The sequence below is a fragment of the Melanerpes formicivorus genome, unplaced genomic scaffold (genome assembly GCF_026170545.1).
Source record: "Melanerpes formicivorus ecotype bairdi unplaced genomic scaffold, bMelFor1.0.p_v2 SCAF_27, whole genome shotgun sequence".
Lineage (NCBI taxonomy): Eukaryota > Metazoa > Chordata > Aves > Piciformes > Picidae > Melanerpes > Melanerpes formicivorus.
This window is the reverse complement of record NW_027142379.1, coordinates 5,668,560-5,687,333: the sequence shown is the minus strand read 5'-3', so window position 1 is coordinate 5,687,333 and position 18,774 is coordinate 5,668,560. Positions and strand designations below refer to the sequence as shown.

Below are 18,774 nucleotides of genomic sequence, written 5' to 3'. Positions count from 1 at the left end.
CCTTTTGCCTCTGTAGCTTTGAGACCACTCAGTGAAGAGCAGGCTGCCCCAAGAACATGAATTCAACGTGAAAGAACCTTCAGTAAAGATTCTTCATTAGACAGAAAGCCTAATGGCAGTGCATACCATGGCTCTGCATCCTGCACAAATAACCAAACTAACAGACTAACCATCCAGCAAAACACAACAACTGAGTTATTTCAGTGTTTTCACGACTGTTGTTTGCTCTTTCTTTCAAGTCCATTTAAATAAAATGGCACACAGGCACAGATTTCTGAAATGTGGATTTTACTGAGAGTTATTCCACAGAAAATTTAAATACAAGAGATTAAATAGAAAGTCTTGTCAAGTGAGACCCTGTGAAACTGAGTTCCAATCACTGAACAATGTCTGATGGAATTGCTAATTAGATCACATATTTCTCCTTAGCTGTAGAACAAGGAATCACACCAATGATTTCACTTTTCATCTGCAGGACAAGTTTTCAATCCCTTTTGTAACTGGTTGGTCTAGTACAAGGTACAAATTCCTAGTGATGCTGAACAGAAACATTTATGTATTTGTAAGCTAATCTATGCCTAGGGAACAAAATGCTTCCAACTTTTATTTTTCCAATATTTATCGTCCAGTTAAAACCAGATGGTAGGAGGTAAGCCAGGTTATCTCAGACTTCTTCTGATGGGTTCAGTGGCAGAGACCCAAGCAGCCTCATATGCAGCAGAGCACCTATCCCACTGGCAGGCAGTTTTTTCCACTCAACTCCTTTTTACTCCTTGGAGCCAATCCAGCTCAGTTCAGCTCTTTTGTAGGAACTGAGGAACCAGTATTGATTTCCCATTTAAACCGATCTTGCGTAAGCCCACCGCTGCCTCCCTTGCTATGAATGGGGAGCACTGGAGGAAACCAGCTGCAGCATTTTCAACGCAGAATTGCTTCTTCGAGCTGGACGTGAGCTGAGTTGCAAATCAGAAAAATAAAAAGCAAAAATGGCAGCGTAGATAGGCTTTCTTTTCAAGTCTGATACACATTCAGCACTGCCTTCCTAGAGAGGATTCTCAGAAAACAGGGAATTTGCTTGTTAGAGCGAAAGAAGGAGATTCTTATTATAGGCTTCAGCGCAGTTGTCAGCCAAGATAACAAATCCTTGTACCAAAAGTGGCCTTAGAACAGTGAGGCAATGAGGGCTTTCCTAAAAAAAAAAAATAAATAAAAAAAAGTCAAAATTGAGCAGTGCTTTTTTTATGAAAGTGTGAAAATCTGTTGCAACTGTCTTTACTGAGTGTTTATGGATTTAAGCTGAAGGCTGCAGTGATGTACGAGGATTCTGAGGCTCTGTGCCATGAAAGTTATGCTACCAGATTCTGAGTGCTCAGAAGGCATCCAGTGCGATTGAGGAAAAAGATACCTCCTGTGCAGACATTTTTAGAGACTAACATTGAAGTTTCCCCACATGCTTTCATAGATAAATTAGTGGCAATAACATTGATAGAGACTTCCCAGTCACTCAGCAATATGCTTCTGATATCTAGGGTGCGATTGCTGAAAACTGACATGTAGCTTGGTAAAAAATACGGAGTGTCTAGAGTCATAGAATTGTTAGGGTTGGAAGGGACCTCAAGGCTCATCTAGTTCCAACCTGCCTGCCATATCCTCAAGTATAACGTAGCAATCAAACAAAATTTTGAATTGTAGACTGTAAATGAGGGAAAGAATATTTAACCCTTACATGAAATTACTGAGCTAGCCTAAAAATCATGCTGTTAAAGATCTCACTCAAAGTGGCTTAGCAGCTCTTTGACCTAATTCACATACTCTTGATTCTTGGCTGTTCACAGTCTTTAAAACAGGAATCTATACCTGGAGTTGGTTGGGGAAAATTTGCAGGAAGCTCTTGCATGGAAACAGGTACCTTGTTTTTCTCCTGACATATCTCTGCAAAACACTTATAGTAACTCTCCCCAGACACTGTAGAGTTTAGGAATTACCTTTTCGTGATTTTCATTGAGAAATCAGCCACCAGGTCATGTCTGCATTCTTGCCCCACATAAACACCTTGGTGCAGTGAGATTAGTCCACTGACTGTGATTAGTAAAGACTAAAAGGACAGTTTGCAGCAGCCTGATGGATGGAGCAATTTCAAACTCTACCACAAGTATGTAGGAAACCAGAAATGACTGCGGCTTCCCTACTGTTGTTTTTCAGGCTTTGTGCAGCCTAATGAACAAAGATATAAGCTGCTTCTACACAGAGCTTTCAACTAATGTGGAGAAAAGATTTTTTTTCCTTATGCTGAAATTACACAAAGCAACTGGACAAAATGGAGTCCATCAGGGTATTAGGAAACTTAGCTGTGGGCAACTGTGTATTTTTTTGGTTATATGTTCTTTGTCAGAGAACTTTATGCAAGAAGATTTCCCAAGAGAAAGACACTGAGAGTTAGGTGGATTATTTTCAGGTAGTAGACTCAATAACCTGAGCTTCCTTGGTGAGTGGTCAGAAGAGCCAAATATTTGTAATTCTCAATTCTCAGGTAGCCCAATAAGGGAATAATTAGCAGCCAAAGCGGCAGTGTGATTGATGAGGCTGCTGAGTGATTATTTCTCCAGTTTCTCCTGACTTCCATTCTTGGAGATTAGGGTCAGTGGAATGACAAGTTCATTACAAGTTTTCAGATACCAATATTCAGATTCTTTCTCTATTTATTAATATATTTTGCCTGCATTTTCAGAGAGTGATTTTGGAGGCACTGCTGAGAAGGTAAAGACTTTACAGGGATTTTTGTCGGAGTTTTGCTGAATTTGTGGCATCTGGTAGAGATTAGAAATAATGACAGAACAGGTCCTGCCTAGCAGTAAAAAAGACTCCGAGGAGGAGGCAGTAGTAATATTTGGAAAGAGTGAGAAAGTTGTGGAAGGAGAGATGAACATCAGAGCTTTATTTGAGATGTTGTGCCCAGAGAGAGAGGAATAGGAACAAATGTCAACAGGAACAAACCAACCTTTTGCTTTTTAATGCAGTCATAAAAAACTTATATGTGGATAAGGAATATTTTTAAATGTGCCTCAGATACAAAATGTCATTCACATATACTGAAAAAAGGAGAAAAAAAAAAGGAAAGAAGACTATTGCCTGGAGCTATGCTAATTCTTTAATGTGATGGCATTCCTGTTAGGAGAGCTCTGTAAGCTTTCCAGGCTGCCAAGCATGCTTGGCGCCCATGTCTTCAAGCACTATTCCTGCAAGGCTCCTGAGTACATTTTCATTTTAATGGGTTCTTAAGTCAAGCATCTCTGGCAAAGTTGCCCTCCTGAAATATGAGTGAGAGCTCCTGCAAAGGACAATGACATTCTTTAATATTTGCTGCACTAAAAATAGCTTTTAAAAACAATACAAGGTATACAGGATGTTCTCTCCTTGTTCAAAAATGGCCATTTTTAACAGCATTTGATGGATGCAGTGGGCTCCCGCTAAGTAGAGTTAATATATTCCCTCTATATATTCCTTGATACTAAAGAGACAATTGCTTAATATGTAATCTTGAGTAAATGTTTCCTCAGTTACATTCACTTTCTCTTTTTGATATGCTTTATTTCTGCCTGAGTATTTTTCTGGTTTTAATATTCTCTGCAGGCTGGATTTATGAGCCTATGAAAGGAAAGAATAGGAAGCATCTTCTGAAGCCAGCTGCACTGGTGAACTTACTGAATAGCTGACCGAGTACTGCATGATAATCATACAGAGAGATGAGCAAGAGAAACAAAACGAGGCAAAATCACCTTCATTTAAAAACAACAACAACAAAAAACTTAGAAAGGACCAACACCACACAAAAAAAGACTGAGAGACAAGAAAAGAAAAACAGGGAGAGTGAACCAATAGTTTGTTTCATTTTTCATTCTAACATCATTTCAACCACAAAGAATGACAGTATAAATGATCAAACAACTGTTTGCTAATGCATTATAGATAGTCATACACAATATGGCAGCTTTATACTTGTATATTTACCCACCATGAATACAAAATACACTAAGAGTGACAGGTAATGTAGCCAAAGCTTCTACTCTCTGTAAGCATCTGTGTACTATGAATTATAAATGAGAGTCTTGTGTCCAAAGGTAGCAAGTAATGTAGATAATGCCATCTGAGTAAATGAATAAATGTGAAACAGATGCTTTTTGCATTCAGGGCACACAGGTACAGCCAGAAAGCCACCAGTACAGATTATGGATGCTGGTGAGACAGCTGTTGTCTGCATCCAGTGCCAGGTGCATTCCTACCTGGACTGCATCGAGCTAGTTAAAAAGGCCTTTGTCTTACTCGGTTTTGACACGTTTGCAGAAGGATGAGGTGTCTTCTTATGTCAGTTCCTGAGGTGCTTTGATTTCCTCAAGGCTTTCCTAAAGAAAGACAAATTGGCACTGTTATTAGAAGGGTTCTTTTGTAAGAGGTGGAGGAACTGCCTGAATAGAACATTTAAACAGTCATAAAATACTTTTTCTTCACTCTGGTGCGCTAATACTTTTTTCCTGAAGAAATGTTTTGCCTCCAGACGATATTACATGGCGTAAGAAATTACTGCTAGAAAGGCATTAAGAACTTTTATATTATTTTTTTTACTGCATGTAAATTTGCTCATTTTATAAGCAAAGAGACAAGATTTTGGACTCTGCTTAGGGAAGTGGAAGGGTTTTTGTCAGTGCAGAGTGCCCCCTTGATACCTTGAAGGTAGTTTGAACTCTCCAGGTAAAATATTAAGCCTAACAGTGCTGACAGATAGTTTGTACTTGCGAGACACAGCTACTGCTATTCTTGAGAGTTCAAATAAGTTCATAATGCAATTTGGATTCAGATTGCTCTTGAAACTGGTCTTTTTCTGTGTAATGGCAGACTTGTGCTGTGTACATTTCCATGTTTGCTGAATTTTTAACCACCAAAACCAAAAAAAAGGCAGCACTTAAGCCACAGGTGGCTTGTGCCTATTCTTTTCCATGTCCTTTCTTCCAGCAACTTTCCCTTGCATTTATTTCATTGCAAAAGTTGGAGAGGGGAAGAAAGAGACCATGTAGATTTTTAAGAAGTTTGAGAAGTAATTTGCAAAGTGATAGTTTCTGGTAATGAAGGCTGCTACCTTTGCCCAGGTCTCTCAGTATGATAAAATTGTTTCAGAATGTTAATTACTGAATAATCAGATTCCCTTGAAAATGTAGCCTCAGCTTTTACTGAAATATGATATTCCTGAGTTATACCATAGCTGTAGCACAGTCAAATCGACAATTATGCTAAAAGAACTCATGCAGTCTTTTCTTTGGGATGAGACTCTATTATCTCAAAAGAATTAGGAAAGCATCTATGATGCATAGCCAATATGGAGGCATTTGTCCCATTGGCCTCTATTATTCGAATGGAAATGAGAAAACACTCCCATTACATTTTGCAGTGATCCATGCCTTTCTCTTTTTAAGCCAATAAAGTGTATCTTTCACTGCAGTAGTTTGTGCATGTGTGTAAAAATGGCCTTTGCAATTGGGCTGCTGAGACAAGTGCTGAGAGAGGCGCTACAGGGATTGTAAGAAGAGATGCAAACCATTTTTTTACTGCCAGGCATGTCCTACCATGGAGTGATAAAACAAGGCCAGCAAAGCTCTTTGCTACATGTAATATTTTGTTGTTCTTTGTACTGTGAGTCAGAATTCCCTTCCCAAATCAGTTTTCCATAATCAATTTAATTGAGGTTGGTGCTGAACCACAGAAAAATATTGTGAAGAGAAGGTCCCTCAAGTGGCTCTTGACCTCCGTGCAAGTGCAGTCCCCTCTATCACATCACATGTGTGATGTAGCCTGCTGAAAAAAACTCCTTGAAAAGAAACATAAAGTCAGACTGATTCAAAGAGGAGAGGGCATTGTGGGGAGAGGGAAGAGGTGGCACTCAGCACTGGCTCTCTTTCAAAAAAAAAAGGACACACACACACACAACTTCAGAAAAAGTGCTTTGAAACTGGTGAAATAATCTTCTAAATAAACCACCAGTGGGGAATACCCACAGTCACCGAGGAGAGCGTGCTGTTCAGCTATCAACAAAAATACATTTGGCCTGAGGCAATGCTGAGGGCAAACATATCCCAGATGGACTTGAGAGGCCCAAATACCTTCAGAGATGAAAATTTAATTAGAGGAAATGTCACCACAGTGAACAAAAGGATTGCTTTAGTGATTTTTCATCATTGTTTACCACAAGTGAAGTACAATGGTAAGTGTTAGGACAGGCTAAGTACAGGAATGATCTTAAGCGCTGGAATGGAGATGAAAGGATTGGGTGTTGAAGGTCAGAGACACCTTCAACACCTGAGGACTGATCAAAAGAAGTAAATGATCAAATATTGACAGATAGAATTTTTTAATTGCTTCAGAGATGTCAAAAGGTTTCAAAAGTTGTCAAAGGCAGTACTTTGAAGGCACTAAGGCAGAAAAACTGACCTTGTGCTGTTGGTTGGTTTAGGATTTTGTTGGGGGTTTTTTGGTGGCTGTTGGGAGGTCCCGAGCATGATCGAAAGCTTGGGTCCCTCGGCAATAAATAATCATCCCTGAAAGCTGAGAGGGCTCACTGTCTCTTTACCTCTTTGATAATATTAATTCTGATTCTTGCACAAGTCAGGGGTGAAATTGCTGGAAAAGCAATATAGGAGTAGTTGCAGCACAGTTGCAAAGAATCAGACCCCTTAAATGAAAATATGTGAGTTCTAGCATGAGCTCCAAAAGCTGTTTGGGATAAATTCAGAGGAAATAAGATATTATGGAAGGTCTGTCAGATTACAGCATCTTCTGCATTTAGATTTTACATCTTGAGAATGCAAAGCTGAGATTTTGGCTCTGTGAATTTTTACATCTTTTCTCACATTCAGCCTTTGTTTTGTATTTTCTATCATTTAGCAAAACAAAATCATCACCTTAATTGAGAGGATGCACAGCATGGTTTTCCCATCACAGTATCAAAATAGTGCTAATAGAGCACTATTTTTATTTGTTGTTACATAACAGGAATTGCATACCATTATATACAGAAAAAAAAAAAAGCAAACACAAACCAACAACCAAAAAAACCCTACAGAAATGGTAATTATTACCAATTATGTCTCTCACAAAGGCCATACCAATTTCACATGATTAATCTTCTTAAGAAGACCGTGGAGACCTCTACCTATAGACAGCTGGAGAGGAGATTTACTAAAACGTGCCATGATCTAAGTGAAAAAATGAAGAAAGCATTATACAAGTATAATTATATACAATTATCTATAATTGGCATACTTGCTTGGGCTTAAAACAAACTTCTGGTGTGAGATAAAAGAGCTCATTTTCCTATTTTCATTGTATTTCAATTAATAAACCTCCTATTAGATCTTTGCTACCTTCCTTGGATATTCCTTATGCTGTTGTGCTATATGTTGTTCTGGATCAGACACAGAGATGGATTCTTTTTTGCATAGAAGGCATCAGGGAACCTGGAGCACCTCTCCTATGAGGACAGACTGAAGGAGTTGGGGCTGTTCAGTCTGCAGAAGAGAAGGCTCCGAGGTGACCTAATTGTGGCCTTCCAGTATCTGAAGGGGGCCTACAGGAAGGCTGGGGAAGGACTTCTCAGGATCTCAGGTAGTGATTGGACTAGGGGGAATGGAATGAAGCTGGAGGTGGGGAGATTCAGGCTAGATGTGAGGAGGAGGTTCTTCACCATGAGAGTGGTGAAATCCTGGAATGGGTTGTCCCGGGAGGTGGTCAAGGCCCCGTCCCTGGAGGTGTTTAAGAGCAGGCTGGATGAGGCTCTGGCCAGCCTGATCTAGTGTGGGGTGTCCCTGCCCATGGCAGGGGGGTTGGAACTAGATGATCCTTGTGGTCCCTTCCAACCCTGAATGATACTATGATACTATGATAAGTCTGCTGAAGAATCTTAGCACCCATTTTAGAAGAGTTTGGATCAAGGCTGTGGAGTACCTTACTGAATTATGAAGTGTACTTGGTAACATGTGCCTTAAGTTCAGGTGATTGATTTTGGTCTCAGTGTTGTTGATATTATCACCTGTTAACACTTTCAAATTCTGGCCCCAAGTACTCTCTATATTTCAGCTGCCAGAGGCAGTATGCTTTTGCTGGCAGTCAGGATTGGCTTTGTGTTCTCTTACATTGTTTTATTAGTCCTTCCTCTTTCCCTAACCTGCTTCCTTGTTTTATAGTGTTGGTTCTTTGGGGGTTTATTTTTCCCTTTCTTTTTAGCAGATAGACTTCTACACAAGGTTTAATCTTAAGTGCAAAAATTTGTTAGATGGATGCCAAAGGGCTTGCCCAAAGGCAAGCTCTGAACACATTACTATTTGAAACCTGTGGCAGAGAGTCCAACCAGCCTCTGATTAGGCAACGTGCCACACTAAGCAGATATTCATGAATCTTGGCAACCAAGTATGAGAAATCAGTTTTCTTGCCATCCTTTCTCTGTTACAGATGGTTATCTGGAAAACCATCCAAATAGCAGAAACATACCATATGTAAAACAAAGCCTCTCTTTTTATTTTCAAGTTCACAGACTATCAGTCTATGATTTCACAGTATTTCTTATTTTTATAATTCTAGATGAGAAAATACATCAATATCCAAATACATCTGAATTATGGAACACTGAAGAAAGCAATACTGTGCTTTAAGGGGATGTGATTATCTTATTGATGCTGTGGACTTCTGGATGATCCACTCAGGTTATACAAACTGAGAGGACAATATTTTTTTCTATATCCATTTATCAACGCCCATAAATGAAAGTACCCAGGCCAATAATGCCAGGTGAAAACATGTAAATAGGGGTTTAAAGAAAGCAGCTAAAATGATATTAGATTGAGTTCCTGAGATTCTGAAGATATGTTAAAGGCACACTAATGAAGCAGACAACTATTTTACTGTTTCAGTCTTACCAAAGGGCTGTTGATAAATCCATCTTAGCTAAAAGACAATCCTGAAGGGAAAACTAATTCTCAGTGTGTAGCCTTCTGCTGCTGATTATCAGCAGAGAAGAATGGCCACTAACTATGCACCAATTACAAACCTGAAAGTCAGTATATGTGAGACCAGGTGTGTGACAAATAAACCTCCTTCATCAGATGTAGGTGGTGCTCTCCACAGAGTTGTAGGAAAATTTAACATGGTAGAGAATGTGTGTGCATATATCCACATGTACTCTCTTGCTGCTTTTCTTACTAATAACTATTTTTCTGCAGAAAACATATATGACATTATTTCCCAAGCAACTGGACTAGAACAGAGGAAAACAAATGCCTGAGAGTAAATAAACAGTTCATAAACAGGTAAAGGGGGACTACTGAGAAAAAAGAATTCACAGAAACAAAACCTCTGTATGGGTTGGATAATTTTTTACGTAACTGTGGAGCTGCTTACCTGATTTTTCAAAATATTCTGATGACTTATGCACCATATGAGCCATCTTGTGATGCTCCTACTCACACTGAGCAGTAACTCACTCCAAAATTTGTCTGAGTTCATTAAGTGAAAGACAGCTATCCAACAACAGGAAAGCACTGAAATATGCCATTAAGTGAGGGGAATTGCTCACATTATGTAGAAAGTAGAAAAAAAGGTGGAAGCCTGGTGCAATGGTTTGCAATAGTTTGCCATGCAACAGGAGCAAGAATTTCATATTCCTGACATAAGGGCCATATCCTAAAAAAGCTTCGAAGTGCCAAAACCAGGATGTATGAGAACTTTTGGCATATAAGTCCAAAACTTCACTCTGCAATAAACCCACTCACCATCTGCATAAATCTAAAGGTAATGAAGCTGACTAGGTGCTCTCATCTAAGTCTTCCACAGACCAAAATCCTTCACATCACCCTTTTAAAAAAATGACTTCACTGTCATTTTTCCACCTTGCTTGTCTCAGCACAGTCCTTGCAATGCATGGATGTGTTTTACTGGCTGTACACTACCAACAGCAGGAGGTTTCTGGTCCTGCCATTATCCCTAGAGCATGGTGACTCCTCTACCAAAGTGATAAAATGACCCTCAACCTAGTCCCTCCATTCTGTTGTGCCCATCAGACTTCTTAGCTGCTCCAGAGAGTCTTTTATTAAAAACATCTTTCTCACCTTCTGAAATGTTCAGAAGTCCCAGGTACCTTTTGCCTTTTCAGTTCCAACAGCTATGACAGAGCTTTCAAAATCACTTTTGTTGAAGAGTTTTCTGGAAATACAGTCTCACCCCTCTCTGATGATGTACAGATTCTTAGATAATTAATGCCAGAATTGTGATTTCTGTTCGCTCTGTTGCTAGTGCAAGGTATGGCAAATATCTGGGGAAGGTGGTGTTACAGTGCCAGCTACCTAAAAGTAGAAAAGATGTAAACTCAGATTGCACAGCAACAGTATTACAGTATAACTAAGGTTGGAAGAGACCTTGAGGATCATCAAGTCCAACCTGTCACCACAGACCTCATGACTAGACCATGGCACCAAGTGCCACATCCAATCTCCTCTTGAACACCTCCAGGGATGGTGACTCCACCACCTCCCTGGGCAGCACATTCCAATGACGAATGACTCGCTCGGTGAAGAACTTTCTCCTCACCTCGAGTCTAAACCTCCCCTGGTGCAGCTTGAGACTGTGTCCCCTTGTTCTGGGGCTGGTTGCCTGGGAGAAGAGACCAACTCCTTCCTGGCTACAATACCAACAACAAAAAAAATCATGGGTAGAAGCACACTGGGAGATACTCTATGGATACTTTCCATGAGTATTCCACTGTCTGCTTTTGAGGATTTAAAAGTTAGCTCCACCAGGTGAAAGTAAAGTAACATTTTCTCTGCAGAATATGGCTCTTCCCTAGAGGAACTCACAAACAAGACATACTGTCCTATTAAATTGCTTAACTGTATGAACACTGGCATTCTAAAATGAGTGATGGAAAAGAATCTCTACCCTATGAGCATATTTTGTCTGCCAGAAACAAATTTACATTGAAATTTTCTTTTGATTTTAGAAAACTCACTGTGATCATATTACCTGAGTCCTTTGTTGCTAATAGAGTACACAGCAACATATTTGAGGCCTTTAGTTTCCTTTTACCTTGCCCTCAGGTATTTTAAATCTTTTTATCTCCATTTCTTTCCCCCCTCTTTCATCTCCACCTCACATTTATATAACTTTCCTTCAAAGTGTCTCCCCAGTGTCTCCATCTCATCTCAGGTGTGTGTCTTGCCAGTTTCATCACATAAATTGCTTTCAACTTCCATTGCAAAAGCTGCCCACTCAGTAACAAGAAAGTCATTGTTTTATTTTTATTGCTCTTTCTAACGTTGGAGAAAGCACATGAAATGCATATTTAAAACTCTTCATGAGAGAGGCAGACTACCAGTCTCTATATGCATGTATTGCAACTCATTGTGTTTTCGCTGTGAGCTTCCAACGCAGGGTTTAGCTCTGACAAATGTAACTTCAACAGCTTACTTCTCCTTAAAAAAGATGATAGGAAAAGTTGGATTTTTTAATTTATTTATTTTTTTAACAGCATAGAAGCTGTATATAGAAGCCATATACTGAAACCATATGTGGTGCTTTTGCTTGGGAGTATGCAAAGATTCCTTGGATTTAACTGACATCAAGTTGCACATACCGTGCAGCATGACATTTTTTTCCTCTGTGAATATTGATTTGAAAGAGTTGCTTATACAGACTTACTTGTATTTGTCATATCTTATTTGTTTGATAAGGAAATCAAGGGAAAGCAAATGTTGTGTGGGTTAACTGAGCTTTCAGTTTGGCTCAGGAAAAAGTATTCACATGAATTTGGGTTTTGCTAATTTTTCATATTTTCTCACTTAAATATAATATTTTAAAATCTTCTGTGGATAGTCATGGCAGTTAGGGAAAAAAAACCCTGACACTTAATAATTAATCTTAAAAGTACAACATTTAGTGAATGAATAAGTGGGTGGCAGGTCAGTTTTCTACACTGTATGATTGTGAGTGGCAATGTGTGCATCTAAGGTAATGTAAGGTTGTTAAAGGGATAGCGAGACAAGGGCTCGGAACTTCTACATCTTACAGGGCTGAGCTACTCTTTTAGGATGCAAACATGCATTCAGTCACTAAACCTGTATTTTCACGTCATAACTAGACTCCCCAGGCACCATAAATCCTGTGGAAACACAGGAAGGGAAGGAGTGGAGAATGAAGAGAACAGTTACTAGAGTTTCTTTGCTTTTCAGGAAGTTTTGCAAGTACAGATCTCACCATTTATGCTCAGCAACAACTGTCATGGGGTTGATTGCTTCCTCTGGATTCAATGTGTTCTTCCCTTGGCTGACCTTTTGGAGGTTAACTGAGGCCCAAGCCTCTGGGCTGTTTGATAAATATGTGAATGGTGTACAAGCCTTTGGATCTCTGTGGTTCTGTGAAATCTAATATTCACCTCTGTGAATTGCTGTTTTACTCGGAATCATCTAGACTATGAAAAAGCCTCCCCTGGGCCTTCACTTTTCCACACTGAAAGAGTCAATTAGGTGACAAACAGGAACGTACAGAAAGCAAAGGGATACTGGACAACTTTTCAAACCATTAATGATGACAGCTCCAATTTGAAGGGACTGAAAACATAAAGGAAGTTAATCTTTATTCACAGCGTTCTCACAAATTAAAGGTTAAAACCAGGCAGTGCACGCACACTAGCAGTTGCCAGCTCATATTTAAAACATTGTCACATCAACTTACTCTATTGAAATAATGTCACTACACTCACCCTATACACAAATGTTGCTTATTTCCCTTTGCCATTTATTCAGCATTGTGGCAGTAATTAACAAAGGGTTGTGATTGACTCAGAGAAAACTGAAGACATAAAACAGGAGCATGATGTGAGATGAAATTTATATTATCATATTCACCCCTTCCTCTTACATGGCACTATACAAATCAGAGCTAGGAAGAGAAACAATGGAGTTTTCATTTTTTTAAAGACTCTTAATAATTTTTTCCTCTTTGTTTTAGTTTTGCATTTCACAGTCCACGTTTTTCCTGCCCTGTGTTCTTTTTCCACTCATTTCCCTCTGTATACAGCAATTTTATTCTATCTAAACATTACAATCTGAGCTCCCAAAGCTAGCTAAAAAGCTCTTAAATGTCCCTGGAAGCTACTCCAGATGCAGATTTCTGTACCCAGTAGTTGTCTTGGCACAACTATTCTTATAGCATTAGTGAAACAATCAAGATCAAAGAAATGATTTCAAGAAAGGTTAACATTATTTGCTGTGTTTCTGTTTCAGCCATAGAAGGACAGCATAATTGATTGATCCAGCATATTTTAGAAAGTTCAGGAAGTCATACAAGAAGGAAAGCGACATCAAAGTTAGAGCATGGCAGTAACCTCCACAACTACCATTATTCTCAGAGACTTTAACAGGGAAGCTCACTGTCCAACTTAAGCTCAAACCACTTTGAGTGTGAATTTACTCTTTTGCTGCTTTTCCTGCCATCCCTGGGGCTACCATAAAGTGAAGCACTAAAAACCCAAACCAAAACAAACACAACCCCCCCCAAACAACAAAACAAAAATGAAACAACCAACTAAACAACAACCCCCCCAAAAAAAACCCCAACCAAAACCCCAAACCCAAAATAACAAAAATAAAACAACAAAAGACCAAACATCAACAATAACCAAAACAAACAAATGAAAAAAAACAACAAAAAACACCCCCAAAAAACCCAAAGCCCAAAAAACCTATGCAATTTGCAGGAAAGAAGTTACTTGTGATTCATAGCCTGATATCTTGCATCATACTTAATTGATTCCAGCTAGGCATAGCAGGACAGTAGTATTCTGCATTTTATGGCCTAACAGAAATGTCAGCCATCTGTTTGCACCTGCTGAAGTTGCTGTGGGTAAGCACTACAAATCCTGTAAGCGTCAGGGCCTGGATTTCCATACTAAGAAAGTGGGTTTTGTTGATGACTGTCAACGTGAAGGCATTGATAACTGATGCTAGAGACAGGTTTGAGAGAGAGTGTGCCTTTCAATATGAACACTTTTGTTCCTACCTACATTGCAGAAGGGCTGAACAGACATTTAGTTCTTGCAATTTTGCTGTTAAGTTATGGCAAATGAACTAAAGTGCAGAGCCTATATTACTTGGGACAGATGGGAAATTAGCATGCCATAAAATTCATTAAAAAGTGGTTGATGATGCTGTCTATCTCAAGAAAATGATTACATAATGATTACCTCCTTTGGGAATACCAACAGATTAGCTTCTCTGATTTATCCAATTTAAAAATTTCAGATGTTTGATACCCTTCAGCTAAGACATTTTGCATTGTTAACATCCCTTTCATATACAGTTTTAACCCCATATATTTTTAGTACTGGTAAAATCCAAGTGATACATCTTGTTTCAAATATTTTGCTCTAACTCAGAAACTGATCATTTCTCCCAGTATTTCTTACCTGATACAGTTAAAAAGACGTATATGAAATATTTAGTTTTGTAATAGACCTTGTTTTATCTGGATACCCTAAGAAATTCATGGGGTTCACAAAATTCATGCAGATTTTTACTACTGTCTTAAACAAGTTCAGATAACAAGAGCACTAAAAGTAGGTGGTTAGAAAGCAACCAGTAGTGTATTTTCTGGGCTAAATAAGAAGCAAATCCCAAGTGGCTAGGTACTGTTCTGAGTACAGGAAATGCAGACAACTAAAGCCAGCAGAAATGAGTGGAAAGGAAAGTGTTCTTAATTGATTGGAAAATGTACATTCAGGAAGAATATCAAAACACAAACTACAAACTATGTGCACAGTATTTTGCTTTGCTTTCTGTTCCAGTCAGTATATGTGTTTAATTTTTGGAAGCAGGTCTAACATAAGAGACAGGTGATGTGTTCTGAGTCCGTACCTGTGGAGAAGAGACTAGAGCTAGCTAACTCATCCTGTGGGAGACCACAATCTTGGCACACTCCTGTGGCACAGTTTAGTCCCAACCATTTTGTTGAAATCAACTAATTCCAGAAGAGCTATTATTTCCCACCTGCCCACTTATCATAGATGAGCTTTGAGGCTGAAGAGATGAAACTCTATAATTTACTTTACTGCAAATTTTGTCAGGTTGCTTCAAAACAATCTCATCTTCAATTTAAATTAAGAAGTTAGCTTGCAATGAAACAAATGATTCGTGTTTGTGGAGTTCTGACTAGGTTTGCTGTCAACCAGCTGTGGGAAGCCAGCCAGTGGCTGAGGGATAGCATAAGCTGTTGAACTGACTCTTAGTAAACATATCAGGATTTTCCCTCAGAATCCAGAAGCTTCCTCTGTGTATGTGTGTGTGTGTGTTAATGTTCAGATATTAAACTGCAGTATAATAATAATTTGATGTGCCCTGGAATTATAAATACAGGAAAAAAAGTATCAGCAAGCCTGAAGTTTAAGGGCACTGGTGCATGTGAGGATTTTCATGAATATATTATGAATAGTTAGCAATGCTAAAAAATTAATTTAACTTTTCTGTTTCTCTCTCCCAGAACTCTTCTCCTGTTCTGGGGTATCAAAGATGATCATTATAACTTTAAACTTATTCATAAAGCTAAATAACATAACACAGAAAAGACAATACGTTCAACATCTCCTTTGTGCAAGAAATTAATTGTTAAAAGCTGCAATGAATGAAGTAATTCACTTGAGAGTGACAGACTGCAAGATATTGAGGGGGTCCAATTACAGAGAAATTTTACTGCAAAGTAAACCTGGAGAAAAAGATAAGGTTAATAATATAAAACCTATTTACTTGCATTTTTTAAGTCTGAGGACTGAGAAAGTTCCCCTGCAAATGTTCTACTTTGGAAGGAGGGAGCTCCCTCACTCTTCCTCTGAAAAGCCCTTGCAGTAGCTCCAGTGAAGCAAGGCTGCCCTTGAATGCTAACTATGAAAGCAGTAACAAATATCTACCTGCTTTTTTGTCTGTCTAGAACTATCTGTCATTATAACATAATATAATCAATTATTAGAGGAATTCACATAGCAAATAGTCATCAGAAAATCAGGGATAAAGAAAGTTGGCTGGCTCAGGTTGAATAGCACAGCTAGCGATTAAAAAGAGAGGGAAAGATGTAATAGCATGCAAAGAGAAAACAAAGTGTTATTACCAGTTAAGTGTTGTTCCCTGTCAGAATAGGGTGTAGGGGAGTGACTCACCCTCTTTTTCCTCTCCTCTCCTCAAATCTGGAATGCTGCCAGATGCCTGCTCTGTCTTGTGGTATGTGTGGGTATGTTTTACTGAGTAGGATCAAACCATCTTTTGTGCAAGAAATGAAGGATAACTCTCCAGGTCATAAGAGCAGAAGACCAGAGAAGAGTAGAAGGGCTGCTGACAGTCTCAGAAGTGAAATCAATGGTTTTGCCATACCTGGAGAAGCTCTGTTGTGGTTTTCACCGTGTGATGCTCAGTGTGGTCAACTCAAAACAAGCATTCTCATGTAGCAGTGTCTGTACACCTTGCTGGAGCTACATGCTGGGAATGCCCAGTCTAGGTCCATATGAATCTCTGAAGCACTGGTCCTAGGTGGAGGGGATGAGGATACTGTTTAAGATGAACAGCATTTCTCACATTTTACTGTTTCTGAATACATTCATCTAGGGAGCAGGGAAGATCATCAGCTGAGATCCTCTCAAAGGAAAGAACACTTTTCTGAAAATCCTTTTCTCTTAAAGCTCTCTGAAGTTCTGGGTTTCTCCTGATACCTCATATTCCCATGTTTACTTAGGACTCAAAGAGACACTTTTTTCCCCCCCAGGCATACAAGTGTCACTAACAGCGCTAGCACCTACAGCTGGTCATCACCACTTCTGAGATGGAAGTTATAAACCACCAAAGTCAGCTGGCAAAGCAGAAAGTCAGAAGTCTCTTACCTGCACCAGTTCAGTCAAATTAAGTCAAAAAAGATGTAAGCTAAAATGCAGATTTCAGTGCATGGAGACACAATAAGATGATTGCTTTGTGGAAGCAATTTCTCCATGGGAGTACTGGCTATTAAGGTGTTTAAACTACTCCAGCTCTTTCCAAAAGGAAGATGAACTGCTCCTTCAGTTGCCTTGAAATCTGGTAGGCACTGTAAGAGTGAGGCACCAGATTAATGATCCAAATATGCTGTCACTTAAAGTAAGGACTCTCACAGTACAGTCACCTTAGACACACAGGTGTATAAACACACACACATCAAAGCTTTCCTAAAGATTGACATGTTCTGTCAACTTTGCATACATAGATGACATCCAATCTGTTATTCCAACTAGTTCCCAGAGGTCTCAGTCATTCAAGATTAATATCTCCGCTTGTTGATGGAATCCGCTTTATTTCTGACAAAGAAATACTGAACAAGGAAATTGGAGTTAAGCAGTTCACATAAATATGAACCTCACTTTTTGGAGGAAATATTTTGTGCCCTATTTGCATTTAGCTGACAAAGTTCAAGGAAAGCTATTTCTATACCCATTTACTGGTACAATCTATATGCTGAAATAAGGAATTCAGGATGTCCGTAGGATGTATGCACCTCTTACCAACGTATCTATGCAGTGATTACTCAAAGACCTTCCTCATCTCACATCACAGGTTTTCATTAGTCAGTGTTTTCAGGAAAAACAATTCACTGTTCAGGGAACTCATATGTGAGATAGAACTGCATACGATCTTGTTGATGACAATTCACACTGATTCCTGCCAGAGACTGAAACAGAAGATTTTCAGGATCCATGGCTTTTGGAAGCTCAGAATATTGTTAATACTCTTGATACTCTGGAAGGGCATAAGACAATTAAGTCTGTCTTAATTATAGCTTATTGATGAACTGGGAACAAAGATTTTTCAAATTCATGGTCTGGCTGCATTTTACAGTAATATTTTTCTTGGCCTTCTTAAAAAGGCTCTCAAAGCAAGACTGAAATTGCTATGTTTTCTTTTTTATAAGGCATTTTTTCCCTCTTCCATGTGAATGATACCCTGAGCCGTTTTGTTTCCTGACAAGATTGGGCAGCAAGGTCATTTTGTCGTGTGGTGAACATACAGATGCATCACCTGGCATGGTGCTGCTGGATAACTTCTTATCACATCCGGGTGTGAGCAAGCTGCTTCACGACCTTCCCTTTCTAAACGTAACCCATAGCATCAGGGATGAACATCATGAGGACTACACAACTCATTAAACTGGAAATCAGAAGTCACAAAATAACTGATCTTTCATGTAGGGGAATAAATATCAGAATTTTTACTGTGGTTTTGATTCCCATTAACAGTTAGTATATTTACAGAATACAGAATTAACCAGGTTGGAAAAGACCTTCAAGGCCATCAAGTCCAACCTATCACCCAACACCATCTAATCACCTAAACCATGGCACTAAGTGCCTCATCCAGTCCCTTTTTAAACACTTCCAGTGACTCCACCACCTCCCTGGGCAGCACATTCCAATGGCCAATCACTCTTTCTGTGAGGAATTTCTTCCTAACACCCAGCCTAAACCTCTCCTGGCACAGCTTGAGACTGCGTCCTCTTGTTCTGTCACAGGTTATCTGGAAGAAAATAAAAGTGTAGTCCCTTCTAAGTCAGAAAGCCAAAAGGCAGATCCTTTAGTAATCATAATGTGTGTGTATGTATATATATATATATTCATATATATATATATATATATATAAGGCTGATTCTGGTTTGCATATTCCTTTTGTGTGTAACCATTCT

General features: G+C 39.1%; 1 long non-coding RNA gene across 3 annotated transcripts; it reads right to left on the bottom strand.

The window, feature by feature from the left end:
- Positions 1 to 297: 297 nt before the first annotated feature.
- LOC137448958 (uncharacterized) lies at positions 298 to 17,772 on the bottom strand. 3 transcript variants are annotated; one of them, XR_010989272.1, is made up of 5 exons: positions 17,600 to 17,772; positions 16,949 to 17,148; positions 16,446 to 16,597; positions 4,281 to 4,400; positions 298 to 1,189 (listed from the first exon to the last, which is right to left on the bottom strand). It is a non-coding gene; the product is annotated as an uncharacterized lncRNA (long non-coding RNA). The 3 variants fall into 3 exon arrangements; XR_010989273.1 differs by lacking the exon at positions 16,949 to 17,148; XR_010989274.1 differs by lacking the exons at positions 16,446 to 16,597; positions 16,949 to 17,148; positions 17,600 to 17,772 and adding exons at positions 7,152 to 7,241; positions 10,146 to 10,370.
- Positions 17,773 to 18,774: the final 1,002 nt, after the last annotated feature.